Source organism: Alosa sapidissima, chromosome 14 (assembly GCF_018492685.1).
Source record: "Alosa sapidissima isolate fAloSap1 chromosome 14, fAloSap1.pri, whole genome shotgun sequence".
Taxonomy (NCBI): domain Eukaryota; kingdom Metazoa; phylum Chordata; class Actinopteri; order Clupeiformes; family Clupeidae; genus Alosa; species Alosa sapidissima.
The window spans coordinates 24,102,697-24,112,668 of NC_055970.1; the positions used below are offsets into that span (position 1 = coordinate 24,102,697).

The 9,972-nt window shown below is 42.3% G+C and overlaps 1 long non-coding RNA gene across 1 annotated transcript; it reads right to left on the reverse strand.

Moving 5' to 3' along the window:
- Positions 1–6,809: 6,809 nt before the first annotated feature.
- On the reverse strand, positions 6,810–7,651 carry LOC121681134. The gene is made up of 3 exons (XR_006021999.1): positions 7,566–7,651; positions 7,155–7,404; positions 6,810–7,022 (listed from the first exon to the last, which is right to left on the reverse strand). It is a non-coding gene; the product is annotated as an uncharacterized LOC121681134 (long non-coding RNA).
- Positions 7,652–9,972: the final 2,321 nt, after the last annotated feature.

The following is a 9,972-nucleotide window of genomic DNA, read 5'->3' on the forward strand; positions in this document are numbered from 1 at the left end:
AGCTGCAGCAGCAACATTTCCGGAAAGGTACTGGCTTGATGAAATTCATTCTGGACTCTCTATCCGACCACATAAAGACCTCGGGATACTTCGGTTTGGCTTTAGGGACCCTCTACTCACTACCATGTAAGTGTAATATTGTTTGGAACTGTAGAAGAGGTATAAAAATAGCGTTTTGTAGCGGCGAAATGACTTGCCCTGGTCACTTCCAGGCTAACGAGTTTTGACTAAAAACGATAAAATCGAACTTTCTCAAAACACATCCGAATGACATGATTTTGATGTCAACTCAACGTATGTACTCCCAATCATCCGTAAATTGATCTAAGGTGCATTTTACTCCGGATAATTCCTTTAAGACAAACTTTAAAGCAGAAGCCTGCAATACTCTTGTGCACACACGTCAGCGCAGCAGCTCAAGTTCAAAACAAAACAAGCAGCACAGTGGACCGACTTTTAAGAAAATGACACAGGAAAGACAACTGCAATGCAATAGATGCGGAGACACACGAGGGCATCATCCGCAGCAGTGTCCAGCGAGAGAGGCTGTGTGTAATCAATGCAGAAAAAAAGGACATTATGCTAGAGTCTGCAAAACTAGAAAGAAAATGGAAGTGAATGTAGCTGCAGTGACTGAGGAGTCAGACAGCGATGAGGACGTTGCTTTCTTCAAAGTCAAAAGTCAAAGTCAAAGTCAAAGTCAGCTTTATTGTCAATTTCTTCACATGTTCCAGACATACAAAGAGATCGAAATTACGTTTCTCACTATCCCACGGTGAAGACAAGACATATTTTTCCAATTTAAGTCCACAGACAAACATAACATTCAAGTAAACAAAAAAGTAAGTAAATAATAAGTAAATAAGAGGGCACATATAATAATGAAAAATTCTTTCTGTATCTATGTCAGAGGAGATAGGGGCCAGTCAATGGATGACAGAAATAAAAGTGGACAACCACAAGGCAGTGTTCAAAATTGACACTGGAGCAGACGTCACTGCAGTCCCAGCAAAACTGTACACACAGGGCCAGTTCAACAAGCTGTTGAGAGCAACAAAGATTCTCTATGGGCCAGGAGGAACACCTTTGAAGGTAAAAGGGAAATTTGCAGCCACTCTCAGTAAGGACAATAAAAGCACACATTTGCCTTGATATTTTGTCAGACTGAATGACCTCAGCCTGGATACCAAGGAGACTGTAAAAAGACAATTCCCAATGCTTTTCTCAGGACTAGGGAAAATGGAGGGGGAGTACACCATTGTCCTAAAGCCAGGGGCAAAACCTTTTTCCCTCTCCACTCCCCGATGGATATCTCTCCCACTCATGCCGCAAGTAAAAGAAGATTTGAGTCGTATGGAGCAGCAGGGAGTTGTTTCAAAGGTGGAGGAGCCCACTGCATGGTGTGCACCCATGGTGGTGGTGCCCAAGCGCAACGGCAGAGTCAGAATCTGCACAGACCTCACAGAGCTGAACAAGTCAGTGATGAGGGAGAAACATCCTCTGCCTTCAGTCGAACACACATTAGGACAGCTCGCTGGAGCCAAAGTTTTTTCTAAACTTGACACCAACGCTGGATTCTGGCAGATCCCGTTATCCAAAGAGTCCTCTCTCCTCACCACCTTTATAACCCCATTTGGGCGGTACTGCTATAACCGTCTTTGTTTTGGGATCTCGTTGGCTCCAGAACATTTCCAAAAGCGCAGGATAAGGAAAAGAGTAGGATAAAGTTCCTGGGACAGATCATCGAGGCCTCAGGCGTCAGTGCAGACCCCGACAAGGTGAGCGCCGTGAAGGCCATGACAGAGCCCACTAACGTCAACGAGGTGAGACGCTTCCTGGGAATGACAAACCACCTGGGCAAATTTATGCCTCACCTGGCTGAGAAAACACGTTCACTCAGAGAACTTTTGAAGAAATCGAATATGTGGGCCTGGGGTCCACAACAGCAGCATGCCTTTGAGAAGATTAAGGAAGAGTTAACTACACCGCCAGGTCTTGCTCTGTATGACCCGAATGCAGAAACACTCGTCCCAGCTGATTCATCTTCTTGCGGCATGGGGGCCGTCCTTCTCCAGCGACAAGGTGAGAAAAACTGGAAGCCGGTGGCATACGCTTCCAGAGCCCTTAGCAACACTGAACAACAGTACGCTCAAATTGAAGGAAGCTCTAGCCACAACATGGGCCTGTGAGAGGTTTGCTGAATTCCTCATTGGAAAGACTTTCGACATAGAGACAGACCACAAACCTTTAGTTCCTCTGCTAGGCTCAAAGAGCCTGGATGAACTGCCACCATGTATACAGCGCCTACGCATGCGACTCATGAGGTTCTCTTACAATATCTCACACGTGCCAGGCAAGGACATCGCGACTACAGATGTTCTCTCCAGAGCACCGGTCACTAACACAGCAGAAGGCTTACAGGAGGAAGAGGTGAACCTGTATGTGGACACAGTTATAGCAAGCTTGCCAGCTACAGAAAAAAGACTTAAAGAAATACAGACACATCAGGACAAAGACACCCTACTCCACACACTCAAGACATACTGCAAGGAGGGCTGGCCGGATAAATTCACCATACAAAGAGCATTTCGTCCCTATCTGCCATTCTTAGGTGAGCTAAGAGTTCATGAGGGTTTGCTACTTTATGGCTGTAGAATAGTAATCCCTGCATCACTTAGAGCAGACATGCTGAATAAACTGCACAAGGGCCATCTGGGAATGACTAAATGCAGAGAGAGGGCCAAACAATCTGTATGGTGGCCAGGCCTTAGCAAAGACTTGACACAACTGATAGAGAAATGTGATGTGAAACTCAGCCAAACTCACTCATACAACATCTGAAGCTGTGATACAACACGGCAAATCCATCTTCGCGCGTCATGGAATACCGGATGTGGTGCGCTCAGACAACGGCCCACAATTTGCATCTGAGCACTTAAGAAAGTTTGCACAAGAGTGGAGTTTCAGTCATGTGACGTCCAGTCCTCACTTCCCACAGAGCAACGGGAGGCAGAACGGGCCGTCAGGACAATCAAAGGTCAAAGGTCAAAGGTCTCCTGAAGAAATCAAGTGACCCTTACCTTGCCCTAATGGCCTAGCGTGCTGCTCCTCTAGCGAATGGACACAGTCCAGCCGAGCTTCTCATGGGCAGAAAAATTAGTACACCAGTTCCTGTAATTCCATTTTAGCTCAATCCCAGATGGACAGACATGGAAAATCTAAAAAGAATTGAACAAAAATACAGACAAAAGCAGACACAAAACTACGACCGTCGACACAAAGCACGCAACATGCCACTCCTGCAACAAGGTGACCACGTGTGGGTCAAGGATATGCTTGAGAGAGGCACAGTGGTGTCTAATGCAGGTACGCCAAGGTCCTACATCATCGACACACCAAGGGGGACCCTGAGAAGAAACCGGTACCACCTCTCCACCTCTCATCCACCCCTAAAGCACCAGCAACAACCACTGCCTTACCTGAGGTAACACCCGATGGTGCTGATCCAGAGAGTACACCTGTCACACCTGAAATCCCATGTGACCCCGGTCAGCAGGCTTCACTGCAGGAAAGCTGTGTCTACCAGAGTGAGAGTACCTCCAGTGTACTTGAAAGACTTTGTTCGCTCATAGATATTGACATTAAAAAAAAAACAAGAAGGACAGGCAATATGTGAAGTGAAATGTATTGAACGTTGTTGAAAGATGTCAACTTTGAAAATATTCTATTGCTTAATGGTCTTAACAAAATGAGTTCTGAGTTGTTGGCAGTAATAGCCTAGTTGTTGTTGACTGGTGTTAACACTTGAAATGATTTGATATTTTCAGTGACTGACAGTATGTTAGGAGTACAATTGACTATTTAAGAAATGAGATTAATAAGAAGCCACATGTCTTAGTTTAAAACCTGGTTAAGGCTGTTATGTAAACACTCAAAGGAAGTGAAAAACCTTTTGTTAGTTTTCAAAACATCACTATGAGTTGTATTGTTTTTCATACATTCCCAGTGTAGGCATCCTTTAGTCAGAAAGGGGGATGTAGGGTTAGTTGAAATACTTGGGTAGGAACCTTTGTATGTAGGGAGAGTTCAATAAAGTTACACAGTACTGATGATACAGTTACGTCTTCTTGTGTCTCCCAGTTAGTAGCTAAAATATTGCAAGGCCGACTGAACAGATGCAGGCCTCATTTTACCAGTTTACTTTGGGGTTAAAGAGTTATCTCTCCGTGACAATTATGCACGTATTATGCACGTTCATGCAAGTAAACAATATTAGCATAATGTATTCAGGCTACACAGTTATATAGCAAGCCAACTGGCTACAACGTAACTTAAATTCACAACTGAAACGAAAGTAAGTCACACACTCAGTAACTCTATATTTATTTACAGTAGGATATGTACTAAGACATATAGAGACAAACTGTATTGCTCACAAATATATTAGGAATTTGAGCTGCAACTTGCCTCTTGACTTCAACTGCCAACACTGCAAAGAATCACTGAATTTAAAACTCTGATCGCGATAGGCTGTCGATCAAAAAGAGTCCAACCACTATGATGGTTCCTCCATTCATCATACAGAGCCTCGGTGTCCTGGGCATCCCACTCATAGATATTAGAAAGCTAGATACCACATTGTCTGTCGAGTTCTATTAATGTAGGTGACATACGTAAAGGTGGCCGCCATATTGCTGGGGGCAACACCTTTACTGTCTATGGGCAACACTTGCAATCAGAGACACCTGTCTGATTTCCAATCAGAGACACCTGTTTCTCCATTGGCCTCCAGTGATTGTTGCCCCCACCTAGATGATGGCGCTATTTATGTACGTTCTGGAGCCCAATGTGGTATAGCTTTCTAATACAGTATATGATCCCATTGCCCCATTCACTCCCTGAGATTGGGTGTTTGTCCAATAAACATCTAGCTTTTCTGTACTGAGATCAGCCCATTTTGAAGTGACATTGAAAGTCCAGTGAAGCCAAGCGTCTATGGGGTTTTTAATAGATTGTGTGGCGAAGAGATCTCCCCTGTAGTCTTAGAGCAATCGCCTCTGCCTTATTGTGCATATTACCTTATTTTCGTTATTATTTGTAGGCAATAACAAACATTTATATCTGCTTAACTTCTCATGCAGGCATCAAATCATTACGAAGTTACCAACTATAAAGCACACAGATACAATCTATTAAAGATTCACTGGCTTCACTGGACTTTCAATGTCACTTGAACTTGACAGACAATGTGGTATATAACTTTCTAATTGACCGTTCGCAAGGAGAGAGCCACTGACCTAAATTAATTTACAATCATTTACAATCCGGTGAAAGACTGCAGTATGACATGGAGACACATATAAAAATTAATATTTGTTGGGTGACAAGCTTAAACAGGAGGGGAGTGTGATTCACTGATATTAATATTAGCTGTGCTAGATAGCATGTTACAAGGACACTGGGCCATGTCATGGAAGGATTATGGTGCTGCCAAAAAACGGAAACATAGCCTACATTGCAGAGCCACTTCAACTTTATTATTTTATAGTGAATAACAAGAGAATTTAATCTAATTTAACATAATTACAGAAAACTTAATCAAGATTGAAAGGCATCGGTGTTGCGCTAATCTCACATATGTCATTTGACTGTCCTTTTCAAGTCATATCACTATAAAATCCTAGCCTAGAAATCTAGACACGCCCCTAGCGGCAGCAAATTACATTTGCTGCCAGGGCTAGTCTAGCAACTCTCCGTTGGCTTGTGAGCTGCAGAAATCGAAACTCAATCAGGCCAATGAAATCGTGTATAGAGTCGTTAGGTGGGCTTAACATAATGATTGATGGCAGAGTTGCAACGGTTTGGCTTGAATTCCCTGCTACTTGAAAACAAATGAGATGGATGTTGCTGTTGGCGAACAGTGTGACACGAGTTAAGCTTTTATTAAGTTGGCAAACGTTTGAACTAGCCAACTAGCTCCGCTGGTGGGAAACGCATGGGACTCATAGCGCTGCCGCTGTCCTATTGCGTGCAGAGGGGATTTGAAAGACAACTGATTATCCCGCCCCTCGGACTGAGCACTGCGAAGGGTGAGTGCCCAGACCCTACATTTTAATGTGGGTCTGGCTCGTCAGGCTAATAAAATCCCATAAAACCGGACAAAAATCAAGGCTCCCAATACATTTCTATGGAGCCGTAAGGTGAAGTTGACGGGCCATGTCTGCCTGCATGGAGCTACTGGACTGTCATTGGCTCATCTGCGTTCGATGGGCCGGGTTTTGCGAACGGTCAATTGAGGGACAAGACAAAACAAGACGCTAACAGGCGACAGTCAAGACAAAAATACAAGGACATAGGATAGTGAAGTGTGTGAGGCAGTTAAAAATGAGCTTTTTTTCCATGAGCCACAATGAACATGAGTCTTAAAGGAACCATAGGAATATAAACTTGTACTTTTCTACATCATGCAATTAAACCTTCGAGTCACATGCAACTCTTCTGAGTCTTTCTGAGAGAATGAGAGTTTTTTCAGGATTTTCTGAAGCATCATGAATAGGAATGGCCACCTTATGACTATGAATAGACCAATTACTTGGAAAAAAAACTTGCTATAAATTAACACATAACACCTCTCCATTCATTTTATGGTCCTTGTGAGGGTGCAGCGTGACACTGTCACATTATGTGTCATTACAGTCTGTCAACATGGGATTCTGCAGTAATTATCTTGATCAAGTGGAGTGTTGTCAGTGCCTATTATAATGTTCAGTGAGGGAATACAGATGTATGATGATTCTTTTAGTGCTAAGGGACAAACCATGTAAACAGCCATGTTTCACACAAACTCGGTGTATTGATTTAGAAAAATAACAACCAAATTGCCAATAATGCAGCTATACCCACCACATAGGCAAGGTACTTTGCAGTCGTAGGCACTGTTTTAATTTGTTTGCTGGTGTCCAGAGGTGTTGTGGTGGTTCTTAGTACTTCATTTTTCTCCTCACAATTTCTCCGCATTAAATCTGCAAATCACACACTTATTATTAGTCATAATTAGGTATAGCGAGTTGTAAATGTCAGAGAAAAAAACAATGGCACAGATCAATGTGCCTACTGAATAACATCCCAGTGTGAAGCTGCCAGTTGGGTACGACCTGCTGTTGTGTGTGTCTGATTGATCTCCTGTGAGGCCTGAGGGGTTGATGGGAGGGTGAAGCCCATTTCTGCGGCCAGCTCCCAAATCCCCGGGATCTCACTCAGCTGCTTCACCACGTCATCCGGCAGGATGACCTCCTGACTGAAGCCAGACATCCAGAGCAGCTCAGCAGTGGAAAGACCAGCCATGTATTTTACAGCTGACGTTAGGTGGGTCTTTATATTCTAAGTCAAACTTGTTGCACGTGCCTGTGAAGGTATGTAAATGAGTGATCCCTAAAGACTAATTAAACACAGAGTGCCCTACAGAAGAATGAATAGAGATGGACTAATAGATTAACATATACATTCTACAAACTGTTTTTGAAATAACTTTCAATGGCTACAGGCACAAGCATTATCATACTCACCATGAGAGTTTCTGAGAGGAATAGCTGTAGTACGTCTTCGTGGAAATTTATGCCTTGTCATGACAGAACTATGATGCTCAAATTGACATTCTACAACAAACATTATGACACCATAATGTAATATGTTGACAACATTGTATAAATAGAGTACCGAAGCCATGACGTTTCCAAGGCAGCAATTTCACAGGATTCAAACAAATCAATCTAACCATAGTGGTGACCATAGCTTTAGCTTTCTTAAAGGGCAATTCCATGGGAAATTACGTTTTTTTGTGACATCCATAACGCCAATAAAATGTGATGGTATGGTATGATGTGAATGATTACATGAAATTTGAGCATTTGCTATTTTTGGCTGAAGAATGCACATGAGAAAAAATGCACAAAAAATGAATGTTATCATTCACATCATACAAATGCCAAGGCATTTCACTGGCGTTATGGATGTGACAAAAAGTAAATTTTCTGTGGAATTGCCTTATATATTTTTTTACACTGTAGGAATCACATACTACAACATATATTCATACCAACACAATCAAAATAGTGACTACAGACTACAGAGACTTATTTTAGCATGGGTTTCTTCCGTAAAAGAGACCTGCATATAACTTCACAGCATGCAGTTAAAGTCCTTAAATTCACGACATGTTTTGGCTTTACTTTTTACATTTTCTTAACAGCCGTTAGCATTTGATAAGACATGAAATATCCACTGGGATTTTGTTTCTAACTATTACACCTGACAGGGAATCTGTGTTACAGTATGTGGCTAAGCGGCTACTTAGCAGATAAAACATGTTTAAACAGCTATAGCCTACATTTAAAAACAATTTATGAGGTAGAAACAATGCCACATGTCTAAATGAATGCTGTTGATGGTCACAGATGCACACACCAGAGTCCTGCAACGGGTCGACGGATACCCGCATAAAAGTTGCTCAAATGGGTGAATTGTGACATTCCTTAAATTCACGGGCGGGGTGCGGGCGGATAAGGAACTCCTTGCGGGCGGGTAGCAGATGAAAACCAAAACAGTATTTTAGTTTGCTGAAATAAAACATAAATTAAACATATGTGCAATATTTGTATGTCTAAATTGCCATTACCACATCACAAATACGCATTTTAGTCAACAATAGCCTACCACCTTTGACCATCACGTCATTACTTCGACCTTGATTTCTTCGATGCATCTCATAGTTGGAACGTAGGCCTACATATAGCTATTGTTTGTGATACTCAAGTTTTACTTTTTCTTGTAATATTAATAGGTCTATTTGTGTAATGTTCTGATGTAGCAAGCTTTGGGCTATGGTTCATTATTGTAAGATTTAGCACTAAAGCAGAATGTTAAAATAAAATGCACGAGTTATCAGGTTCCATAGCCTATTTAAAGGTAGGCCTACCGATGGCTACTTGAATAGCACAAAAGAAAACGCACTTTAGGCTATATTGTTCATTAGCTTTAGATTTAGATTGAATGTGAAATACTCAAATCAAATGTGAAAGTTGACAGGGGGCGTTAAATATTTGTATTAGGTGATGTTTGTAGCCCTACGTGGTCCAATAACGTGAAAGAAAGCACTCGTTAGGCTGTTTTATAGAGAGCCTATATTGTGATGTTGAGAGGTGCGAGATAAAAATAAGCTTGTGTGCGATTTATCGTGGGCACGAGTCGGGTAACGGGCAAATGTTAAGGGGTCTGGGCGGGTACAGATTTAATTTTGATATTATAGCGGGTGACGGGTCGGATCTGGTGCTGAACTTTGCGGGTACAGGTTTCCAAAAACGGACCCGTGCAGGCCTCTGGCACACACACACACACACATAGAGAGTCAGAAGGAGAATGTTGAGATGGAAAGACAGATATAGAGAGAAAGTGAGTGGAGAGAGAGTAGTGAAAACAATCAAAGATGAATCCTTATACCAAAGTTTTATACCTTAATATACCATCTCTGCTTATACCATAAGGGTTGTAGACCTCTAATTATCATAGGGGGGATAATTCCCTCAATCCTTTAATGTGCCATATATCTTTGAAGGGGGATGATCCATCTGTCTTACAGCCAAAGCCATCTTCACGCTGTGCCTTCCCTGCTCTGCCAAACACGTTTACGTCATCACTCCACCCATCATCAGCTGCTTAGTATTAAATACAGTCAAAATGATGAGAAGCACAAACACACACATACACACACACACACACACACATAGAGACACACACACACACACACACACACACACACACACACACACACACAGAGAGAGAGAGACACACACACACACACACACACACACACACACACATAGAGACACACACACACACACACACACAGAGAGAGACACACACACACACAATCTAAGTCTGATTTAGTACCAGATTTTATACCCACACTGTAATCTG